This window comes from Oncorhynchus masou, chromosome 15 (genome assembly GCF_036934945.1).
Source record: "Oncorhynchus masou masou isolate Uvic2021 chromosome 15, UVic_Omas_1.1, whole genome shotgun sequence".
Taxonomy (NCBI): domain Eukaryota; kingdom Metazoa; phylum Chordata; class Actinopteri; order Salmoniformes; family Salmonidae; genus Oncorhynchus; species Oncorhynchus masou.
Genome location: NC_088226.1, coordinates 65434151 through 65459412, shown reverse-complemented (window position 1 = coordinate 65459412; position 25262 = coordinate 65434151). Strand labels below are relative to the sequence as shown.

The window sequence follows — 25262 nt, the reverse complement described above, 5'->3', positions numbered from 1 at the left end:
TGACACTACCACTCCACCAGACTATCAATACTATCCTGACACTACCACTCCACCAGACTATCAACACTATCCTGACATTACCACTCCACCAGACTATCAACATTATCCTGACATTACCACTCCACTAGAACCATACTTAGGTAGCCTTTTCCCACCTGGTGTTTGTGGGAAGTTGTTTCCTGTTTTGTGTTTTCACCTTTCAGGACTGTTTCGATTTTCATTTCTTACGTTCATTTTGTTATTTGGTATTTTGTGTTCTGTTAGAATAAATAATCATGGACACTTATCACGCTGCGTTTTGGTCCGATCCTTCCTACTCCTCATCCGATGAAGACTAAGATCGTTACAGAACTACCCACCACCAACGGACCAAGCAACGTGGTAATGAGGAGCAGAGGGTTCAGGACTCCTGGACTTCAGAGGAGATATTAAACGGTAAGGGACCGTCAGGTGATAGACTTGAGCCAACTCCCCGTACTTACCGGAAGCAGCGTAGTACTGGTCAGGCACCGTGTTATGCGGTGAAGCGCACGGTGTCGCCAGTGTGCGCTGATAGCCTGGAGCGCTATAGGCCAGCCCCCCGGAAGTGCCATGTGAGAGTAGGCATCCAGCTAGGGCGGATTGTGCCAGCCCAACGTGTTTGGTCTCCGGTGCGCCGTTTTGACCCAGGGTATCCTGCGCCGGCTCTGCGTACCGTGTCTCCGCCCGTGCCGGGCGAAAGTGAGCATTGAGCCTAATGGAGAAGTGCGAGTGGTAAGCACCAGATCTCCAGTGCTCCCCCACAGCCCGGTTCGTCCTGTGCCTGCACTCTGGAGGGGCCGGGCTAAAGTGGGCATTCAGCCTGGAGGAGTGGTGCCAAGGCTGCGCACCAGAGCCCCAGTGCTCCCCCACAGCCCGGTTTATCCGGTGCCTCCTCTACGCACCAGGCCTCCGGTAGGTCTCCCCAGCTTAGTGGGCCCTGTGGGAACTCCACGCACCAGGCTGTCTCTGCGTCTTCTCCTTCCAGAGTCTCCCTCTAGTCCGGACCCTCCAGAGTCTCACTCCTGTCCGGAGCCACCAGAGCCGCCCATCAGTCCGGAGCCGCCAGAGCCGCCCGTCAGTCCGGAGGGTCACCGCACCGCGAGGGTCACCACTCCAAAGGCGCCACCTAAGTGGGCCAAGACTAAGGTGGAGTGAGGTCCACGTCCTGTGCCAGAGCCACCACAGTGGATAGATGCCCACCCAGACCCTCCCCTACGGGTTTAGGTTTTGCGGCCGAAGTCCGCACCTTTGGGGGCGGTTACTGTCACGCCCTGACCTTAGTTCCTTTTTTATGTCTCTATTTTAGTTGGTCGGGGCGTGAGTTGGGGTGGGCATTCTATGTTGTTTTTCTATGTGTTTGGCCTGGTATAGTTCCCAATCAGAGGCAGCTGTCTATCGTTGTCTCTGATTGAGAACCATACTTAGGTAGCCTTTTCCCACCTGGTGTTTGTGGGTAGTTGTTTCCTGTTTTGTGTTTTCACCTTTCAGGACTGTTTCGATTTTAATTTCTTATGTTCACTTTGTTATTTGGTGTTTTCGTGTTCTGTTATAATAAATAATCATGGACACTTACAACGCTGCATTTTGGTCCGATCCTTCCTACTCCTCATCCGATGAAGACAAAGATCGTTACACCAATAAAAAGAAGAGACTTGCTTGGGCCAAGAAACACAAGCAATGGACATTAGACCAGTTTAATTTGTCCTTTTGTCTAATGAGTCCAAATTTGCAATTTTTGGTTCCAACCACTGTCAATGTGAGAAGCAGAGTAGGTGAACAGATGATCTATGCATGTATTGTTCCCACCGTGAAGCATGGAGGAGGAGGTGTGATGGTGTGGAGTGCTTTACTGGTGACACTGTCATGATTTATTTCGAATTCAAGGCACACCAGCATGGCTACCACGGCATTCTGCAGCGATACACCATCCCATCTGGTTTGCCCTTAGTGAGAGTATCATTTGTTTTTCAACAGGACAATGAACCAACAATACTCCAGGATTTTTAAGGGCTATTTGACCAAGACGGAGAGTAATAGAGTGCTGCATCAGATGACCTGGTTTCCATAATCACCCGACCTCAACCCAATTGAGATGGTTTGGGATGAGTAGGATCGCAGAGTGAAGGAAAATCAGCCAACAAGTGCTCAGCATATGTGGGAACTCCTTAAAAACTGTTGGAAAAGCATTCCAGGTGAAGCTGGTTGAGAGAATTCCAAGAGTGTGCAAATCTGTCATCAAAGGGTGGCTACTGGGAAGAATCTCAAATATAACTACAATTGATCCATATTAGGTTTTTCCCAAGGACAATTTGAACAGTGTCAATCCACTGGGTCTCACACTGGATCTGAAAGTTAATTATAACAGTGGAGCATGGAAATTGAGGGATGAGGGAATGGAGGGATGAAGGAATGGAGGGATGAGGGAATGGAGGGAGTGTGTGTGTGTGTGTGTGCGTGCGTGCGTGCAAAGTAAAGTTGGGGCGCTAATTCAGATTTGGGTCTGGAGGATGGTTTCTCAGTGAGCACCAGAGTTAAGGGTATGTTTGTTTTTCAAGGCACAGTGATATATGGCCATTATGTCTTTAACAATGTGATTGCTCCTCCAGTTATGCTAGTGGACAGAACCCAGACAACAGATTTGTTCCTCCAGCTATGCTAGTGGACAGAACCCAGACAACAGATTTGTTCCTCCAGCTATGCTAGTGGATCGAACCCACACTGTTAGCCGTTTTTGTAATTTTATCAGTAACTTACCCTATTAATTAACAGTACCATACTTTATAAACTGAATACATAAGATAACTGTAGAATGCACAGTAAAATATTGTACATTTGTTTTACAGTACACTATAAGACCCTTCTGAAATTGCAGTAAAACACTGTAGAATGCACAGTAAAATACCTTAAACGTGTTTTACAGTATTAATTACGGTGCATCGTGAAAAAATGTTGTGGGCGGGGAAAGAGTCTCTGGCTCATTAACATATTTTAGGGCATGCCATGCAAAAGGCTATATTTGTTGTACCCCCACAGAATATGGTAATATACTATGTTTCTACAAACTTTGTCCTGAAACTCTACTGTAACTTACTGGTAAATTGCTGCTAGTAAATTACTGTAATTCAGAATACAGTACCATACCACATTTTTTGGAGTGTCAAAAACCTTTTGAACACTAGTGGGTGCATGGTTTTGTTGTTTTTCACTCAATTACATATTTTGAGGTGCGTCTTGTAAGGGCTATATTTGTTGTTAGTGAGATTCCTGAACCAATTGAAGTAATATGTGGTAGTGGTCCCATGATAATTTAATTTATAAACTTGACGGATCAGAACGGCAGCATGTTGCCAACCTTTGATGGTTGAGTGGCCATGTCCTGTAATCACTGTCAGTTTAGATATAACGTGCCAAATATCAGTTGTTATGCTGTAAGATACATTTAAATACTCACTTTTAGAAATTGCTGATTTTATTTTCAATACAATTCAACAATAAAGTACTGTATTACTATTTTGGTATATTTTTACTGCAGCATTTTGTAAATTACGTTAAATTGTAGGGAAATATCTTGTGAGGAGGAAGAATTGCAGGTTCATTGGGGAGGCAGGTAACCTAGTGGTTAGAGCATTGGGCCAGTAACCAAAAGGTTGCTGGATTGAATCCCCAAGGTAAAATCTGTTGTTCTACTCCTGAACAGGCAGTTAACCCACTGTTCCCCAGTAGGCTGTCATTGTAAATAATAATTTGTTCTTAACTGACTTGCCTAGTTAAATAAAGGTTCAATTAACATATTTTAAGCTGTGCTCTGTAAGGGTCTATATTTGTTGCACCCGTTAGTGAGATTCCTGAACCAATTTAACTAATATGTGGTAGTGGCTTCCTAACAGTTAAATGTATATAAGCACAAGGTCTGAGTTGTAGCGGGTCTTAAACTTTTAATGGTTGAATATTTGCCCATGTTTAATTTATATGTTAATATATGTTAATTTATATGTTTTTCCGTGTAATCACAGCCAGTTTGGAAGCGTTTGTTTAGGCCTCTAGAAGTGCAAGTGATATAAAACACCTAGCATTCATTAATGTGCTGTACTACGCAAATGTATGCAGCTAACCTGCTGTAGAATACTCAATAAATAACTGTCTTACAGTTTAATAGTCACTATTACTGTATTATACTGAGCTTCATTGCTCTGGCATCATGTTACCATGAATTTCTCAGTATTGTATTGGCACTATCCAGAGATATATCATAAGATATCTTGTTTTAATTACAATCATTTTGAAGACCTTAACTGCATCAATATTTTCAGTAATGGTTACGGAAATGTTTTACTTGCCATGACTGTGATGTGTTTTTTTAATTCAATCTTGTTTGAATGCACTGACTGTAAGATGTGAAGATGCTCAGGGCTCCTGAGTGGCGTAGTAGTCTAAGGCACTGCATCTCGCACAATTGGCCCAGCGTAGTTAGGGTTTGGTCAGGATAGGCTGTCGTTGTAAATAAGACTGACTTACCTAGTTACATTTAATTCATTTTTTTAAGGAGCTATTCTTTTTAAGGAGAAGAACTGAATGGCCAAAAGGTAAATGTAAAACTTTTAAACTTGCAAAGAACACTGGGTAAAATGTCGCTGCATGAGTAATTCCAGTAATATACTGTAAATTAGATTAAAGTAAAATGTTCCCCGTTAAATTGTTTAAAGTAGTTGCACTGTAAAATAAATTACCTTAATTTACTCGCCAATTTCTGCCAGTAAGTTCATGTAGTTTATACAAGAAATGTTTTACAGTACAGACAGCAGGTTTGACTCCTCCAGCTATGCTAGTGGATAGTATCCAGACAACAGGGGGCAAACCTCAGGGCCAGTCTCCATCTATCAGCCTGCTCAGTTTGATAGCCTGTAGAAAAAGCCCACCGGCTCCATGACACCACAAACAATCTGCAAACCATGCACTCTAGCAATCAATAGGGTCCTAAATGAAACAACATCTGGTTTGAATGGATTGCTTAATGGAAAAATAGCAGCTATCTATTTCTGGTCCAGAGTTTTTTTGTGTGCAATATCTTGGCTCAGTCTCATCTGTAGTGTATGGTATAAATTATCCTAGTTCTTTTCCCCTGCAGATTGATTGCGACAGAAATTGGAAAAATCCTCTCGATCGAGTTCGAATCTGACAATCACGCAGAGAATATTCTGTGGAAGAAGATGACACAATTTCTCTAACTTGTCCAGCACGCTCAGAGCAGAACACCAGCATCACAGAGGTGAGTTAACACTACTTAGACATTTTCTATTTTGCAAAATATTTTTTTGTAAAGCAAAGATTTGCACATTCCTCTTCTTCTATGAGATGTGTTGACGGTGAAGTCTGATTCGTTTAGCCAGTCTTTTCTGTTGCTATCAGTCCACTTTCTTGCCATGTGGCACCAAGCAGTGGTTAGCCCATTGAGGAGGTGGGGGAACAAAGAAAATAAAACATTAGCTTGGCTTCCTTGGACTGTCTCTCTCCATTATCAATCAAATGTTCTGTGGTGTTTACGACTGCTGTGAGGATTGAGGGGTCGGAAGTCCATGCAAACTAGAGTCCTAAAGTACTGTGTCTGCTTTAGCTCTTTAGATTGAAATAATCTCACCAGACTGTTCCAGTATGTTCTTTGTGTTTTGTGGAGAGAGGTCAAGAGGTCAAGGCAATTAGCTATGGATTGGGTCATCCATTTAATAGACAACTGCTATGGGGAGATTGGGACCTTTATGATAAGAGAGAAGCAGCTTCCTGCATACATCTGAGATGGAGCCAGCATGTCTCTAGTAGTCTTTTTTTAAACATTGCTATGACAGGACACAGGCAACTAACTTTCTGTGAGCAACAGCCCATATAGCTCTATTCTGAAGTGTTGTCATGATGTGACATTACACATGGGGAGACTATTATTATTATATGATAATGGGAGTATAAGCAAACAATTTTCTTGTATCTTTGAAGTAACTAAGGGCTCCATTCAATCGGTATCGCGCGATAGAAAATATCGGATTGAATTGACATAGGCAGCGTTTACAGTGAATGCAGTCTCCGCTTACGGTGGAAATGTTACCTTTATATTTCAATCACAATGTGGTACTGAACTTCCGTGACACTGATTGCATAGAGCCCTAAGATTATGTTAACAGCCAAGTATGTATACGAAATTGATAACTTGTAGGCAATTTCATTATATAAAGGACATTTCATTTTACAGAGCACACCAGCCTTTATCTCAGTTGCACCACATTCAGAAGTCCAATAGATGGAGCTATATTGTGATATATTTTTTAAGCTGGATCACTCGATCCACATTTAAAAGCCTCAAAATGAAATTCATATGACAAGAAAGCATCAAAGAGAGAACAAATAATATATATCATACTCAATATAAGGTCATTTCTGTAAAAAAAAAGAATATATATATTTTTACATCTCTCATTGTAAGGTGTTCCACTTATACAATAAATTATTGAAATGTATTGGCTTTTACAGGTCAATAATCCATAAAACATACATTTGATTGCGTTGAATGTGTGTATGCATGTTGTTTCGTACACAGCTAATTCTACAGTGTTAACTCAACATTGACCATGTTAAATGTAACACTGTTCCAGTGTCTATACGGGTCCACATTTTTTAGTGTTACAATTACACAATGCTTAGTGTAAAGTGTTATTTGTATATTTCCCAGAATGCCTTGCTTTTCGAGGGAATTGTAACGTTACCACCCATGATTGTCTTTATTATACCTGTTCAAAAGCAATAATTGATAACCTTTCAGACAATTTGTTTAACATTTAAGTGTGGCTTCTGTCCCTTTAGAGACAGAAGAATTCTCTATAGAATATTAGGTATTGTTTCCCTGTGTTGTTTTTTAATGGTAGGGTAGATGTTTTCTCTCTACTAAATGTATTGGTAAGTCATTGTATTTAACAGACTTCAAATTACTTTTCTTCGAGGCGAGTGGTCTGCATGCAGGCGGGCTGCACACAGGTATCTTGAGATCATTTCATTGACAGTTCAACCAGAAGTTGCCGCCACTACAGACAAGTTATATGCCTGCTCAGTGGCGTTTCAAAACTATATCCAGGGAAGGTTTCATGGCGGCTTTTTAAAAGCTGTACCCTTTCAGACAAACAAACATGCTGCAGCCGAGGTGCTTCAAGGCGCCACATTCCATATGTCTGAAGGGGGAGTTAGTGACAGAGACATGGTTGTTGCATTCATCCGTTTTCAAGCCTCTGGCCATCACCAAGTGAGATCCTAAGCAAATATGTTATCATAAAAATTTAATTATTGCACACAATACTACCAGTATTCCATAAGCCCTTATTTTAAGGCCCTAGTATTACCCTAATATAGTGGCATGAAACTCATGGTTTACAGGCCACATCCGGCCTGCAAGTCACATTATGCTGGCTTGAAAAGTGATGTGTGATTCTTATTGGAATCCAGCCAGAGTGTGGATATCCAATATTTTGAATTTTTATTCACCCACAACCTGCATTCAGAATGAATGCTAGGTTTTGAAGAGTAAGACAGGAGAATACCTAAACCATTTAAACTGGAACAACCATTTCAGTACCCGGGTGCAATAAGTCCAATTAACAGATTTGATTAGTTTAGACACATTTATGTTATTTATAGTTGAGTAGCATACGATTAATTAATCAATCATGCAAAAACAGAGATATTGAAACAAACAATTCTAAAAATCAACAAGCAATAGAGCATGCTGGGAAACACTGGTTAGTACCACTGGTTAGTAGCACCAATACTGGGATTATTTTACACCACTGTGTTAATTTAATATTAACATTAAATATATATGAAATATTAATTAATTTTCTCTTACAGAGTTCATTTAACACCTGAGTCAACCTAAGAAATGTTACACTGAAAAATCAACACTGTCCAATTTGCTGTGTATCTAAAGAGAGCAACAGAAGGACAGGGTGAGAACCAGTCAACACACAAAAGCATCAGATAGACTTTTATACTTGGGCAATGTATGAGTGCTTGTGAGAGAGTGTCTTCCGAGGAAACGTGGGGAGAGGGGGAGCAGGAGAGTGGGTGCACCTGCTGAAGCTCCTCTGTCTGAATCAGATAGTCACCCACTGGGGTGGGAGGCAGAGAAGAGAAAGGAGAGGAGATACATCTGTGGTGTTGAGGAGAGGGGGAAGAGTACCGAACAGGAGAGAAGGGGAGAGGAGCTAACAGGAGAGGGGGGGAGAGGACCTAACAGGACAGAGCCGGACAGGAGAGAACATGAGAGGGGAGGAATGCAGGAAAAGAGAGACACAGTACAGCTGCACTTTCCGAGGAAAGCGTAGAAACCGGGAGAGCAGCCTCCTGCTCTGCTCAAAGCCCTCCCGCTAATTCTCCCATTTAACACTCAACACAAACCACACAATACTGCCATAATCACTGCTGCTCCACTGGAGCTGGTAATCAGATGTAAATAAGGCACATTGATAATGAGCCGCCAGAGGAGGAAATTCCTCTAATTGCTGTAGTAGCTAGCTCTCTAGAAACAGACTTCATTGAGAGACATGAGAGGAGTGGGAGCCGGGAGGCGAGCATCGTCCTCCACCACCGCCTGCATCTGAAAGGCACTGGGCAAGAGAAGGGGGAGGAAGTCCAGATAGCAGAGTGGTGTTACGATGTGAAATGCTTGGGAGCTTGTTTATACATATATAGAATAGTTGATAGGAATGAATCATGTAAGTTTCACCAAGGATTGAGCCTTTGAACAAACATTCGTTTTCATATGAACAGTTATTCTGCAAACAGAATTAAAAATGAGTATGCATTTTAAAGAGATATGGAATTTGTAAACCACATTTAATATTACATATTTTCATGAATATTGATGATATAAATAAATATCCTATCAAGAGCTAATATATGAAAGAAATACTAATATAATACAACTAATTATTCTGTACTATGCCATTTTTCTAAGCAAAACTTGAGTTCTGGGGAAAGTAAAAAACTAACAAAAAACCAGGATATTCTGAAAAGGCAAGAATGCCACGCTACAACAAAACTATGTCACAATATACCCCAGAAATACAGATACCAGTTTTCAGTGAACAGGGCCAAAAGCCTTTATGAGTGATGAGCAAAGTGTCCATTTTGCAACCACAACTAAAGAAACGATGGAACAGAGCAGAATGAGATACTCTTCCATCCAAATAAGCGTGTGCGGCTGAGGAAGTAGTGAAGGAAGCTGTAGGAGGGGAGAAGAGACCTCTATCATGACTGTAAACAACGGCCTAGATCACTGCATTTATTGTACGTTCCTAACAGAACTCACTAAATTATGTCGACAACTGTGTATAATAACACCACAACTGTATGTCTCCTTGCATAAATAGGTATAACAGTGTTTAAATTAAATATTTTTGGGGGCCAATTGAAAGGAGACATAAAAATTCATCAGAACGGTACAATGCTTACACAGCATTTCGCAGGTGCATTTCTTTTTTCAAGTACCGTCCGTGAAAATAAGACCTTTGTTGATTGATAGAGCTGTCCCAAGAAGGAAAAACAAGAGATTGTAAACAGCATGTAACCTCTCCAGATGATATGGTGTGCTGTCTGCTGTCATAAACAACTTGTGTTGCTGTAAACGCATGCAGGCCTGGAGAATGCATCTACAGGTTGGTGAACTACTGCATTAAGAAGTAGTTCTCCCCCTGATAGAATAAAATACCGGGCCAGACGTTTTCCTCTTCTAGTCTTTGTAGGCACTGGAAATCATGGACTTTATTTAAGTCATTTTCACTGTGAGACTACTGGTTGATTAATGGCCCACATGGCCTGGGTGTTATACAAGTAACTTGAAACATGGAAATATTTCCAATATACCTGTATGATTTGTTTTTTGAAAATGTCAGTATCCAGCCAGAGGTGGAAATTCTTGAAGGCACAATAAAGTAAGTAAGTAAGCATACTATATACAGGAAATATTATAAAAAAATGTTCCAATACCATAGTTACATGTGGAGGAATACTGGAGTGATGGAGGTAGTATAGGGGTATATGTATAGGGGTAAGGTGACAGGGATACTGGAGTGATGGAGGTAGTATAGGGGTATATGATGGAGGTAGTATAGGGGTAGATGTATAGGGGTAAGGTGACAGGAATACTGGAGTGATGGAGGTAGTATAGGGGTATATGTATAGGGGTAAGGTGACAGGAATACTGGAGTGATGGAGGTAGTATAGGGGTATATGATGGAGGTAGTATAGGGGTATATGTATAGGGGTAAGGTGACAGGGATACTGGAGTGATGGAGGTAGTATAGGGGTATATGATGGAGGTAGTATAGGGGTATATGTATAGAGGTAAGGTGACAGGGATACTGGAGTGATGGAGGTAGTATAGGAGTATATGTATAGGGGTAAGGTGACAGGGATACTGGAGTGATGGAGGTAGTATAGGAGTATATGTATAGGGGTAAGGTGACAGGGATACTGGAGTGATGGAGGTAGTATAGGGGTATATGATGGAGGTAGTATAGGGGTATATGTATAGGGGTAAGGTGACAGGGATACTGGAGTGATGGAGGTAGTACAGGGGTATATGTATAGGGGTAAGGTGACATGTATACTGGAGTGATGGAGGTAGTACAGGGGTATATGTATAGGGGTAAGGTGACAGGGATACTGGAGTGATGGAGGTAGTATAGGGGTATATGTATAGGGGTAAGGTGACAGGGATACTGGAGTGATGGAGGTAGTATAGGGGTATATGTATAGGGGTAAGGTCACAGGGATAATGGAGTGATGGAGGTAGTATAGGGGTATATGATGGAGGTAGTATAGGGGTATATGTATAGGGGTAAGGTGACAGGGATACTGGAGTGATGGAGGTAGTATAGGGGTATATGTATAGGGGTAAGGTGACTAGTGACAGTGCGTGTGCGTGCGTGTGTGTGCGTGTGCGTGCGTGTGTGCGTGTGTGTGCGTGTGTGTGTGTGTGTGTGCATAGGGACAGTGCGTGTGCGTGCGTGTGTGTGCGTGTGTGTGCGTGTGTGTGCGTGTGTGTGCGTGTGTGTGCGTGTGTGTGCGTGTGTGTGCGTGTGTGTGTGTGTGTGTGCATAGGGACAGTGCAAAGATTGAAATAAAAGGTCAATAAAGTAACAAGATGAATTCAGATAGCTGACTATCTATCAGTCGTATTGCTTTGGGATAGAAGCTGTTCAAGAGCCTGTTGGTGTAAGACTTGATGCACCGGTATGTCTTGCCATGTGGCAGCAGAGAAAATAGTCAATGGCTTGGGTGGTTGGAGTCTTTGAAGATTTTTCGAGGCCTTCTTTTCACATCACCTGATATAGAGGTCCTGAATAGGGAGCTCAGCCCCAGTGATGTACTGGGCTGTCCGCACAGCCCTCTGTAGGATCCAGTTGCATAGGGAGGTGGTGTTCAGACCCATAGTCCTAAGTTTGGTGATGAGCTTGGAGGGGACAACGGTGTTGAGCGCTGAGCTGTTGTCAATGAACAGCATTCTCACATAGGTATATCTCTTATCTAGGTGGGTGAGGGCTGTGTGGAGAGCAATTGAGATTGCATTGTCTATGGATCTGTTGGGGCAGTATGCAAACTGGAGTGGGTCCAGGTTGGCTGGGATGGAGGAGTTGATGTGTGCCATAACCAGGCTCTCAATGCATTTCATGATTACAGAAGTGAGTGCTACGGTGTGGTAGTCATTGTGGCATGAAGCCTTAGAGTTATTAGGAGCAGGAATGATTGTGGTTATCTTAAAACATGTAGGGATTACAGACTGGGACAAGGAGAGGTAGACAATTACTGTGAATCTTTTTTTATTTGGCCTTTATTTAACAAGGCAAGTCAGTTAAGAACAAATTCTAATTTACCTATTTAATATGCCTGCCAGCTGTTCTGCGCAAGCTCTGAGAACGCACCCTAGAATACCGCAGCCTTGCGGGTATTGACCTAGTTAAAGACCCTTCTCACATCTGCCTCGGAGAGCGAGATCAACCAGTCCTCTAGGCAGGTGACGGCCCTCACACCCTGCTCAATGTTGTTGTTTTCAAAGCATGCATAAAATGTATTGAGTTAGTCTGGTAGAGAGGCCTCGCTGGGCAGATCACGGCTGGGTGTTCCATTATAATCCGTAATGGACTGTAGCCCCTATCACATGCGGCAGGCGTCGGTGCCTGAGTAATATGATTCCATCCTATTCCTTATAAACGTGTATATTTACTGCAGACCATCTGTAGTACTTTATAACATACAGTATATTATACCTCCCTTCATCTAGGGGTTCTCTGCATTTTCTCCAATGGAGACATAGTCTATTTGTTTTTGAAAGTGTATTTGGAAGGAATTCAAATATGAAAAAGACCATAAAGACGATAAATACCTACTAAACAGCTAATTAAACACAGCATGCATTATCGCATGAGGTCAATTTGAATGTGCTGATACTATTTGAATGTGATGCTGATACTTTCAGTGCCTGCAATACGTAACAGTTATTTTGTACTTTTTTTGTCCACATAGTTCCAAGCTGCTGAAAGAGTTCCCTAGCATCGAAACCCTGTCAGATGAAATGGAAACGTTGAAAAGACACCTCTCTCTGATCGGCTCGACGACCGTGCTTTGTCACAACGACCTCCTGACTAAAAACATCATCTGTGACTACAAAGAGGGTGGATGATGGGTCTTAGTGTCTGGAATTTGAGCTGCAAGCCTGACATAAAAAGTGTTCCAAGCGAGTTCATGTGATCATTTAAAAAAGCGCCGCAGTATGAAGAATAAGTGGATTCATTACTACTGAACCGATTGGTTATAGCGTTTGTTCTGCCATTATGATGCAATATACCATCAGTGTCAGTAAGAATACAAGATTGCCATGTTTTAGTCTCAATAACTTGGATGTCCCTTTGATTGAACTTATTTCAATGAAATGGTCCAATTGTAAGACATGATCCATTTTAACACTTTGACAAAATGTGGTTCACAAAACGGTCACATCTTTCCTTTCTTTTCCTATGGATAATAAATCTATACCCTATTATCTTAATCCTCTTGTCATTTCATTATGTCATTTCATTATGCCCTTATGTGCAGACGTACAGCCTTGGTCATTGTTATGATTAATGTATGGAACACCATTATAATGAATACATTATTAATGTTTCTCTGAAGCTTTTCAGGGACTTTGTTGTTTTAACAGTAAAGCACAAACTAAAATAATATGATATCTGAACAAATCATACATATCAGAACATAATATAGTGGGAAATTGTTTCATTGTATCTTTTTTTTTTATGTTATTGTATCCTATTGTGGAATTGTAGCGTTGACTATTAAAGCTTTCAGAGCACACTATCAATTATAGCGGCATACAGATAACTGCCAAAATAAAGGAAACACCAACATAAAGTGTCTTAATAGGCAGTTGAGCCCTTATTCCACTCCAGTCATTACCATGTGCCCAATTAAGGTGCCACCAAACTCCTGTGACACACACATTCACACACACACAATTCTTCTTTTGAAACTCCTCTTTCGAAGTCACTGAGATGATTATAATTATTTTTATTTAACCTTTATTTAAGTAGGCAAATCAGTTAAGAACAAATTCACATTTTTAATTTTTTTTTACATTTTTTACCTTTATTTTACTAGGCAAATCAGTTAAGAACAAATTCTTATTTTCAATGATGGCCTAGGAACAGTGGGTTAACTGCCTGTTCAGGGGCAGAACGACAGATTTGTACCTTGTCAGCTCGGGGATTCGAACGTGCAACCTTTCGGTTACTAGTCCAACGCTCTAACTACTAGGCTACGGCCTGCACCGGCCAAATCCGGACGACGCTGGACTAATTGTGCGCTGCCCTACAGGACTCTCAATCACGGCCGGTTGTGATACAGCCTGGAACAGAACCAGGGTGTCTGGCACTGAGACGCAGTGTCTTAGACCACTGCACCACTCGGGAGTTTCAAGATCTCTTCTTCTGGCCATGGTAGCCAAAATATTGGGCAACTGGGCATTTTTGTACATGGCCCTAAGCATGATGGGATGTTAATTGCTTAATTAACTCAGGCACTTGCTTTCAATATACTTTGTATCCCTCATTTCTCAAGTGTTTCCTTTATTTTGGCAGTTACCTCTACATAGGGTAGGTACAGTACTGGGTTTCAAATATTTGAAAAAAATCATTAAAATACTTTGAGGCTTTGCTTGTCTGCCTAGTGGGTGGTGTTTGCAGTTTTGGGACTTTTCTATTTGTTTATTAAGCCAGGCATGCTCAAACAGGCCAAGTATTTGACTATATTTGTCAAGTAATTGCAACCTCGGTCTGATAGAGTAATAACTATATTGCTGAGGTGCTACAGAACAGTTTACTAATGTGTACGTGTCATTGCAATTAGCTGTATGAACCGTACGTTGCTCTCTTCTCCTTTAGGCATGGTGAGATTCATTGACTATGAGTATGCTGATTATAACTAACAGGCCTTCGACATAGGCAACCACTTCAATGAGTTTGCAGGTGCGTTCCTTCAGTTTACAGTTCATTTCTGAGGTGAATCTCACAAAAGGGGAATCAGAGCGAATATGTTTTTTTATTTCAATGTATTTCAAATATTTCATTTTGCCTTCAACGTTGAACTAAGCAAGCACATTAAAGGGGCATTACACCTTCGAATAAACATTTGTCAGATGTGAAGTTGTCTAAGTAGTCTACCTGTAAAGTAGTCTAATGTCAAGATGAAACCATTTCCCACAACATTGGTCGTGTAGATGCAGCTATTTGCCTCCACCCCAAATGAATGTAAAAGATACGCTGACAAACTGTCCTTTAAAAGTTTCCCTTTACACAGTTTACGCAAAGATTTACAGTGTGATCTTTTAAACAGTTAGGCCCACTAGTCCCCCCTCCCCTTCTCCATCTATCTCTTTTTATCTCAAATGCACGCACACTCTCTCTCACACACATACTCTCTCTACAACACACACACATTCAGTCTGGGAATTGCCAGGGACCTCATGATACATTACAGATCTCCAGACGGGTACAAGGGTTTCTAACCCATGTTGTCGCTGTATCATCCAGCCTGATTGGTTTGACAGGTTCTCATTAAATGTGTCTGTGTGTTTGACACGTCCCCAAGGTGTGAAAGGCATTGACTACAGCCTATATCCCAGCCCTGTACTGCAGAGGGACTGGTCGACTGCTTACCTGGAGAGCTACAAGCACAGTGTGGGGCTAGGAGCCACAGTTACAGGACGAGAGGTTCAGGAGCTGCAAGTTCTCACTGGTGAGAGACACTGGCGCAGCACCCATTAACCTGGCCTACGGCATTGATATTTCACCACAGCACCCATTAACCTGGCCTACGGCATTGATATTTCACCACAGCACACATTAACCTGGCCTACGACATTGATATTTAACCACAGCACCCATTAACCTGGCCTACGGCATTGATATTTCACCACAGCACCCATTAACCTGGCCTACGGAATTGATATTTCACCACAGCACCCAATAACCTGGCCTATGACATTGATATTTAACCACAGCACCCATTAACCTGGCCTACGACATTGATATTTAACCACAGCACCCATTAACCTGGCCTACGGCATTGATATTTCACCACAGCACCCATTAACCTGGCCTACGACATTGATATTTCACCACAGTCTAAGTAAATACTATATGTAAGTTAATACTATACTTTCTGATTCACTTTCTGATTCACTTTTATTTCTCTGTGTGAAATTTACAGGATATAAATTCATTGGCTGATCTCCATTTTAATGTGGGTGTTTGTCGATAAAGAGACCAAAGTAGTTTTGTGCAGGGGTGCCTGCCTTTCACTATAGTAATGAGCACTGGCAAGATTCAATATTTCAATTCACATCAAACAATGTCCATTTAAGGGTCCATATTTCCAAAAAGCGAATTCCCATCCACTCTGTATGATCCACTTACCGCTGGATTTTGACATACTCTATTGGAGTTGATTTGAAACCACTGCAAGAAAAATGACAGACAGCAGCCAAGATGTGTTTTTTAACAACCACAATTTTCAGTCTTTGGTGGCTCAAGTGCTGCTGGACTAAACTAATGGTGCTTTCATAAGTGGACACAATACGCAGGATTGTTTTAGTAATTTGTGGGGGTAGTGTCGATGTCTCTCAAAATAGCCCAGAAATGGTGAGTAAGCCTTTTCTTTTTAAAATAACTCTGCTTCAGCCAAAACGTGGAAGGGAAGAAAAAAACATGCCTGGAAATGAATAAGAGCAGCGATAACATATTGTTGATTGAAATCAGATTTCTGTGACAAACCAAGAAGTGGGAGAAGTCCCTCATTGACAATGAATGGGTAAATCAAGTTTCCTGTCCAAGTTAAGTCTGGCATAGAGATTGTGGATATGCTTGTTTATCAAAACAATCACGAAAGAAAAGTTTGGCTTAGCTGGTTTTCATTTAAATCTGATTATGAGATATGACTAGAACTTTCTCAATATCCCTCCCATACTCTGGTTTTTAGTCATGTGACCGGATCTTTGTGGTTTGCCAGTGTCTTTAGACTACCATTTCAGTTAATGGGAGGACCTAGGTCTACTGAAAGGAAACACACTTTGTCCAACTGATATCAATGCCCTATTGAACTGCAGGGTCTGTTGTGATATTTCCCAGGGTCCTTAGATAGACAAATTGTCTTCGCTGTGGCATCACTAACAAGCAGCTTTCTGCCAATGTTCTGGGGTGGGGAGCTTCTCCACTGATCCTCTCCCTATCTTAAGCTGAGACAGAGTAAGCCAAGGCACACTGGGCTCTTTACGCCTCCTCTTGGCCCCCTCTGGGACCCCCCCCCCCCCGCCCCCAAGTACTGTGGGGCCAAAGACTGTGACTCTGTGATGTCACCCCCTATCTTGTTGTAGTATGATTCCTCTTTGGGCTTTTCTGAATGGCACCCTGTCACTGGCCATCTCTGCTTAGCGTTAGGCTAATGGCATCTTAATGGAGGGGAGTTATTAAACACAGTAGAAGAACTGCACTCAATCTCCATCTAGAACTGGGGAGAGACATTACAGTTGAAAATGTGCCAGGAAAAAATGGAGAGGAGAAACCACACACTGCTCCAATATTTCATTCCGCCCTTTATTTGATTATCAAATAAAAATGTGATTATATCACTCGGCCACAACACAGAGGTCCGCCTGGAACTTGTTAGGAAATTATTAGTGGTCCCACCGTGGATAATTACTATTAGGGTGGATGACAACAGAAATGTATGGAGACGTGGAGTGCCGTTGACCTAAGGGAGCAATTCCATTAGTACGGGAACAATTCAATATGAGCATTACACATTTCCCCTTTTTCTTAAGAAGAAAAACACGGGGAAATCGAAAAAAATGTACTTGTGGATTATGGGTAACAAAAATCTTGTCGTAAAAATTGGCCATAAATAACATCCTAACACAATACAACTCTCACATGTAAGTTAATTTTCTAGTTTAAAGATGTCAAAATTTACGAAACATGTACAAAACGTATAGCACATTCTCTAGGTAATGTCACTAATCATATCGTGAGAATATATTTTTTAGATGTGTTACACAGTTATTGTTTTAGTTAATTCTCCATTTCAACTCTTGCTTCAAATTCTTCCCGGCGCCGCAATGGACAGTATTTTCTGTCAGCCTTGGTGGCATTTGCCGTTGATGTCTCATTGAAAACATTGGTATACGTTTTTGTCCTGCCTTCATGAGTCGCCCGAGACGCTGCATAAGAAAGATAGGATCTTCATTTGAGAATGCTTTCCGAGAACCCCCTGTCTGGGGGTGTCCTCGGATGGGGCCACAGTGTCTCCTGACCCCTCCTGTCTCAGCCTCCAGTATTTATGCTGCAGTAGTTTATGTGTCGGGGGGCTAGGGTCAGTTTGTTATATCTGGAGTACTTCTCCTGTCCTATTCGGTGTCCTGTGTGAATCTAAGTGTGCTCTCTCTAATTCTCTCCTTCTCTCTTTCTTTCTCTCTCTCGGAGGACCTGAGCCCTAGGACCATGCCCCAGGACAACCTGACATGATGACTCCTTGCTGTCCCCAGTCCACCTGGCCGTGCTGCTGCTCCAGTTTCAACTGTTCTGCCTTATTATTATTCGACCACGCTGGTCATTTATGAACATTTGAACATCTTGGCCATGTTCTCTTATAATCTCCACCCGGCACAGCCAGAAGAGGACTGGCCACCCCACATAGCCTGGTTCCTCTCTTGGTTTCTTCCTAGGTTTTGGCCTTTCTAGGGAGTTTTTCCTAGCCACCGTGCTTCTACACCTGCATTGCTTGCTGTTTGGGGTTTTAGGCTGGGTTTCTGTACAGCACTTTGAGATATCAGCTGATGTACGAAGGGCTATATAAATAAATTTGATTTCATTTGATTTCATTTGCTGAGAATTTTCCTGCGCTGCAGGAACTGCAGATGAGTTTTGTGAATTACATAAATTCACTGAAAACCCACTCTAACACAGTTATATCACAGTTCTAAAACAAAGGTCATGTGGTTTGGTAAGAAGAATGCCCCTCTCCCCACAGGTGTGATTACTACCTAGAGCAAGTACTTGGGAGTATGGCTCGATGGTACACTGTCCTTCTCTCAGCACATATCAAAGCTGTAGGCTAAAGTTAAATCTAGACTTGGTTTCCTCTATCGTAATCAGTCCTCTTTCACCCCATCTGCCAAACTAACCCTGATTCAGATGACCATCCTACCCATGCGAGATTACAGAGACATAATCTATAGATCGGCAGGTAAGGGTCTCAAGTGGCTAGATGTTCTTTACCATTCGGCAATCAGATTTGACACCAATGCTCCTTATAGGACACATCACTGCACACTATACTCCTCTGTAAACGGGTCATCTCTGTATACCCGTCGCAAGACCCACTGGTTGATGCTTATTTATAAAACCCTTAGGCCTCACTCCCCCCTATCTGAGATATTTACTGCAGCCCTCATTCTCCACCCGTTCTGCCAGTCACATTCTGTTAAAGGTCCCCAAAGCACACACATCACTGGGTCGCTCATCTTTTCAGTTCGCTGCAGCAAGCGACAGGAACGAGCTGCAACAAACACTCAAACTGGATTGTTTTATCTCAATTTCTTAATTCAAAGACTCAATCATGGACACTCTTACTGACAGTTGTGGCTACTTTGCGTGATGTATTGTTGTCTCTACCTTCTTGCCCTTTGTGCTGTTGTCTATGCCCAATAATGTTTGTACCCTGTTTTGTGTTGCTACCATGTTGGGCTGCTGCCATGTTGTGTTGCTACCATGTTGTTGTTATGTTGTGTTGCTACCATGCGGTGTTATCATGTGCTGCTGCCATGCTATGTTGTTGTCTTAGGTCTCTCATTATGTTGTGTTGTGTTGTCTCTCGTGTCGTGATGTGTGTTTTGTCCTATATTTTTTATATATTTTAATCCCAGCCACTGTCCATGCATGAGGTATTTTTCCTAAATAAGAATTTGTTCATAACTGACTTGCCTAGTTAAATAAAAGTTAAATAAAAATAAATAAATAAACATTAAGAGTATTGCACTTTTCATGCAGCCTACTTTTGTCCAGCCTAACCACCGATCAAGCAACATTATGGACTAAATGTTTAAATCCTGTTGCTGTAGGATCATTTTTCTACGACAATATTGGTAAAGTTAAGATCCAACATCAGTCTATTTCAGTCATGTAGCCTACAATATTGCACCATGAAAGGTACATCCTCAGAGCCACAGCAGTGTGGAACAAAGGCTTCTGGGAACATACAGGACAGGACAATATAACCAGAGAGGAATTGTAATGGTTTTCTGGGGTCTGAAACACCAGCTCTTTGCAGGCTACAGTGTCTCAATACGACCACTTAGTGGGCACTTCAATCTCACTGAACTTTAAAGGGATACTCCCCCAGACTCAGATGAACTCATGGATACCATTTGTATGTCTCTGCATCCAGTATGACGGAAGTTAGAGGTACTTTTGTGAGTCCATGCTAACTACTGTTAGCGCAATGACTGGAAGTTATGGTATCTACGAACATGCTAGCTGATACCGTAAACTTCCAGTCATTGTGCTAAAGCTAGTTAGAAATTACGCTAGCGCTAGCGTAGTTGTGGCAGGTAGACTAGCATTTAAGAGCATTGGACCAGTAACTGAAAGGTTGCTGGTTCAAATCTCCGAGCTGACTAAGTGAAAATCAGTCAATGTGCCCTTAAGCAAGGCACTTAACCCTAAATGCTCCTATAAGTCCCTCTGGATAAGTGACTGCTAAATGAGAAAAATGTAAATGTAGTTCCGGTTCCGGGTTGGAGCGAGCGGTCGCATCTACACTTCGGTCCGCAGGTAGTATAACTTTTCATTACATTTTCATTACATTTCATTATAATACAACAGTTTGATTTGTCTAATCTTAGCAATTTCTTCTTAGCTAGCTACATAGCCGTCTTTGTATCAAAGATAATTGCGTAATTATCGTATTTCGTCGTCCTAACGTAGTCTACACTGCTATCTGCCCAGCAGCTAGCTATCGTCCACCGTCTACTAGCACTGTAGAAACTATTACACTCAACTGAACGACTCGATTAGTGTAGTGTTAGCTAGCTACATAGTTGTCTTTGCTGTCTTCGTATCCAAGATAATTGTGTAGTTTAGAGTGTGTAGACTTAGAGTGATTATCTTAATTTACCGAGGTTAGCTAGCCAGCTATTTGTCGTCCTTAACGTAGGAGCTACTGCTAGCTAGCTAGCCAACAGCTAGCCAACGTCTACCGAATTGAACTTCAACTACCCGGTCAACATTCCGCTTCGCTCCACAGGTAGTATCACATTTTCATTTTACTTAATTACAGTACAACGGTTTGATTTGTTTGATCGTAGCTAGCTAGCTACATAGCCGTCTTTGTGAGCGATTTTCTAGGTTAGCTAGCCAGCTATTGTCGTTCTTTTAACGTAACGTTACGTAATCAACACTGCTAGCTAGCCAGCTAGCCAGCTAGCCCCCGAATAGCAGCACTGTAGAAACTATTACACTCGACGGAACGACTTGATTAGTGTAGTGTCAACAACGCAGCCACTGCCAGCTAGCCTACAAAGTCAACAACGCACCCACTGCCAGCTAGCCTACTCCAGCAGTACTGTATCATTTCAATCTTTTTAGTCAATAAGATTCTTGCTACGTAAGCTTAACTTTCTGAACATTCGAGACGTGTAGTCCACTTGTCATTCCAATCTCCTTTGCATTAGCGTAGCCTCTTCTGTAGCCTGTCAACTATGTGTCTATCTATCCCTGTTCTCTCCTCTCTGCACAGACCATACAAACGCTCCACACCGCGTGGCCGCGGCCACCCTAATCTGGTGGTCCCAGCACGCACGACCCACGTGGAGTTCCTGGTCTCCGGTAGCCTCTGGAACTGCCGATCTGCGGCCAACAAGGCAGAGTTCATCTCAGCCTATGCCTCCCTCCAGTCCCTCGACTTCTTGGCACTGACGGAAACATGGATCACCACAGATAACACTGCTACTCCTACTGCTCTCTCTTCGTCCGCCCACGTGTTCTCGCACACCCCGAGAGCTTCTGGTCAGCGGGGTGGTGGCACCGGGATCCTCATCTCTCCCAAGTGGTCATTCTCTCTTTCTCCCCTTACCCATCTGTCTATCGCCTCCTTTGAATTCCATGCTGTCACAGTTACCAGCCCTTTCAAGCTTAACATCCTTATCATTTATCGCCCTCCAGGTTCCCTCGAAGAGTTCATCAATGAGCTTGATGCCTTGATAAGCTCCTTTCCTGAGGACGGCTCACCTCTCACAGTCCTGGGCGACTTTAACCTCCCCACATCTAACTTTGACTCATTCCTCTCTGCCTCCTTCTTTCCACTCCTCTCCTCTTTTGACCTCACCCTCTCACCTTCCCCCCCTACTCACAAGGCAGGCAATACGCTCGACCTCATCTTTACTAGATGCTGTTCTTCCACTAACCTCATTGCAACTCCCCTCCAAGTCTCCGACCACTACCTTGTATCCTTTTCCCTCTCGCTCTCATCCAACACTTCCCACACTGCCCCTACTCGGATGGTATCGCGCCGTCCCAACCTTCGCTCTCTCTCCCCCGCTACTCTCTCCTCTTCCATCCTATCATCTCTTCCCTCTGCTCATACCTTCTCCAACCTATCTCCTGATTCTGCCTCCTCAACCCTCCTCTCTTCCCTTTCTGCATCCTTTGACTCTCTATGTCCCCTATCCTCCAGGCCGGCTCGGTCCTCCCCTCCCGCTCCGTGGCTCGACGACTCATTGCGAGCTCACAGAACAGTGCTCCGGGCAGCCGAGCGGAAATGGAGGAAAACTCGCCTCCCTGCGGACCTGGCATCCTTTCACTCCCTCCTCTCTACATTTTCCTCCTCTGTCTCTGCTGCTAAAGCCACTTTCTTCCACTCTAAATTCCAAGCATCTGCCTCTAACCCTAGGAAGCTCTTTGCCACCTTCTCCTCCCTCCTGAATCCTCCTCCCCCTCCCCCCTCCTCCCTCTCTGCAGATGACTTCGTCAACCATTTTGAAAAGAAGGTCGACGACATCCGATCCTCGTTTGCTAAGTCAAACGACACCGCTGGTTCTGCTCACACTGCCCTACCCTGTGCTCTGACCTCTTTCTCCCCTCTCTCTCCAGATGAAATCTCGCTTCTTGTGACGGCCGGCCGCCCAACAACCTGCCCGCTTGACCCTATCCCCTCCTCTCTTCTCCAGACCATTTCCGGAGACCTTTTCCCTTACCTCACCTCGCTCATCAACTCATCCCTGACCGCTGGCTACGTCCCTTCCGTCTTCAAGAGAGCGAGAGTTGCGCCCCTTCTGAAAAAACCTACACTCGATCCCTCCGATGTCAACAACTACAGACCAGTATCCCTTCTTTCTTTTCTCTCCAAAACTCTTGAACGTGCCGTCCTTGGCCAGCTCTCCCGCTATCTCTCTCAGAATGACCTTCTTGATCCAAATCAGTCAGGTTTCAAGACTAGTCATTCAACTGAGACTGCTCTTCTCTGTATCACGGAGGCGCTCCGCACTGCTAAAGCTAACTCTCTCTCCTCTGCTCTCATCCTTCTAGACCTATCGGCTGCCTTCGATACTGTGAACCATCAGATCCTCCTCTCCACCCTCTCCGAGTTGGGCATCTCCGGCGCGGCCCACGCTTGGATTGCGTCCTACCTGACAGGTCGCTCCTACCAGGTGGTGTGGCGAGAATCTGTCTCCTCACCACGCGCTCTCACCACTGGTGTCCCCCAGGGCTCTGTTCTAGGCCCTCTCCTATTCTCGCTATACACCAAGTCACTTGGCTCTGTCATAACCTCACATGGTCTCTCCTATCATTGCTATGCAGACGACACACAATTAATCTTCTCCTTTCCCCCTTCTGATGACCAGGTGGCGAATCGCATCTCTGCATGTCTGGCAGACATATCACTGTGGATGACGGATCACCACCTCAAGCTGAACCTCGGCAAGACGGAGCTGCTCTTCCTCCCGGGGAAGGACTGCCCGTTCCATGATCTCGCCATCACGGTTGACAACTCCATTGTGTCCTCCTCCCAGAGCGCTAAGAACCTTGGCGTGATCCTGGACAACACCCTGTCGTTCTCAACTAACATCAAGGCGGTGGCCCGTTCCTGTAGGTTCATGCTCTACAACATCCGCAGAGTACGACCCTGCCTCACACAGGAAGCGGCGCAGGTCCTAATCCAGGCACTTGTCATCTCCCGTCTGGATTACTGCAAAACTGTTCGCTGCTCTGGCCCCCAATGGTGGAACAAACTCCCTCACGACGCCAGGACAGCGGAGTCAATCACCACCTTCCGGAGACACCTGAAACCCCACCTCTTCAAGGAATACCTAGGATAGGATAAAGTAATCCTTCTCCCCCCCCTTAAATGATTTAGATGCACTATTGTAAAGTGGCTGTTCCACTGGATGTCAGAAGGTGAATTCACCAATTTGTAAGTCGCTCTGGATAAGAGCGTCTGCTAAATGACTTAAATGTAATGTTAAATGTCGTTAGCTACTTCCTTCAAACTGCATGCAGAGACACCCACGAGTTGATCTGCATTGGGGAAATAGATTAAGGGCTCCGTTGTCAAAATCCAGAAGTATCCCTATAAGAAAGAAAGGATTCTGAATTATATTTAACAATAAGAAATATTTTTTAAATGTAGCGACAGGGTTAAGCATTAGATTTATACAGAAGAGGACAAGATGAGAACAACCCTGAACAAGGCATGACCCTCCTCCTTCTCACAAACCTATTCGCAGGTCTCCAATTTCTTCTTAGGTCTCTGGGCAATCCTGCAGGCCAGATACTCGTCCATTGACTTCAACTTTGAAAGGTGAGTGACCAGGTATCTCTTGAGTCTAGACTGTGGGACTTCGGGCTTACAGTAATTGTATTACTTCTAAATGCTGATACAAAGTAAAACCTACAACTGTTTACTTAGCTTTACTATGAATGGCCTTTCCTCACCTCAGACCTCTGCTGCTCCGTACTCACACAACCTCCCCACCTCCCCATACTCACACAACCTCCCCACCTCCCCATACTCACACAACCTCCCCACCTCCCCATACTCACACAACCTCCCCACCTCCCCATACTCACACAACCTCCCCACCTCCACATACTCACACAACCTCCCCACCTCCCCATACTCACACAACCTCCCCACCTCCACATACTCACACAACCTCCCCACCTCCCCATACTCACACAACCTCCCCACCTCCCCATACTCACACAACCTCCCCACCTCCCCATACTCACACAACCTCCCCACCTCCCCATACTCACACAACCTCCCCACCTCCCCATACTCACACAACCTCCCCACCTCCACATACTCACACAACCTCCCCACCTCCCCATACTCACACAACCTCCCCACCTCCACATACTCACACAACCTCCCCACCTCCCCATACTCACACAACCTCCCCACCTCCCCATACTCACACAACCTCCCCACCTCCCCATACTCACACAACCTCCCCACCTCCCCATACTCACACAACCTCCCCACCTCCCCATACTCACACAAATTCCCCACCTCCCCATACTCACACAACCTCCCCACCTCCCCATACTCACACAACCTCCCCACCTCCCCATACTCACACAACCTCCCCACCTCCCCAT

At 43.6% G+C, this 25262-nt stretch overlaps 1 pseudogene; it reads left to right on the top strand.

The window, feature by feature from the left end:
• The first annotated feature begins 327 nt into the window (after positions 1–327).
• LOC135555199 (ethanolamine kinase 1-like) lies at positions 328–24463 on the top strand (annotated as a pseudogene).
• The last annotated feature ends 799 nt before the right edge of the window (positions 24464–25262 follow it).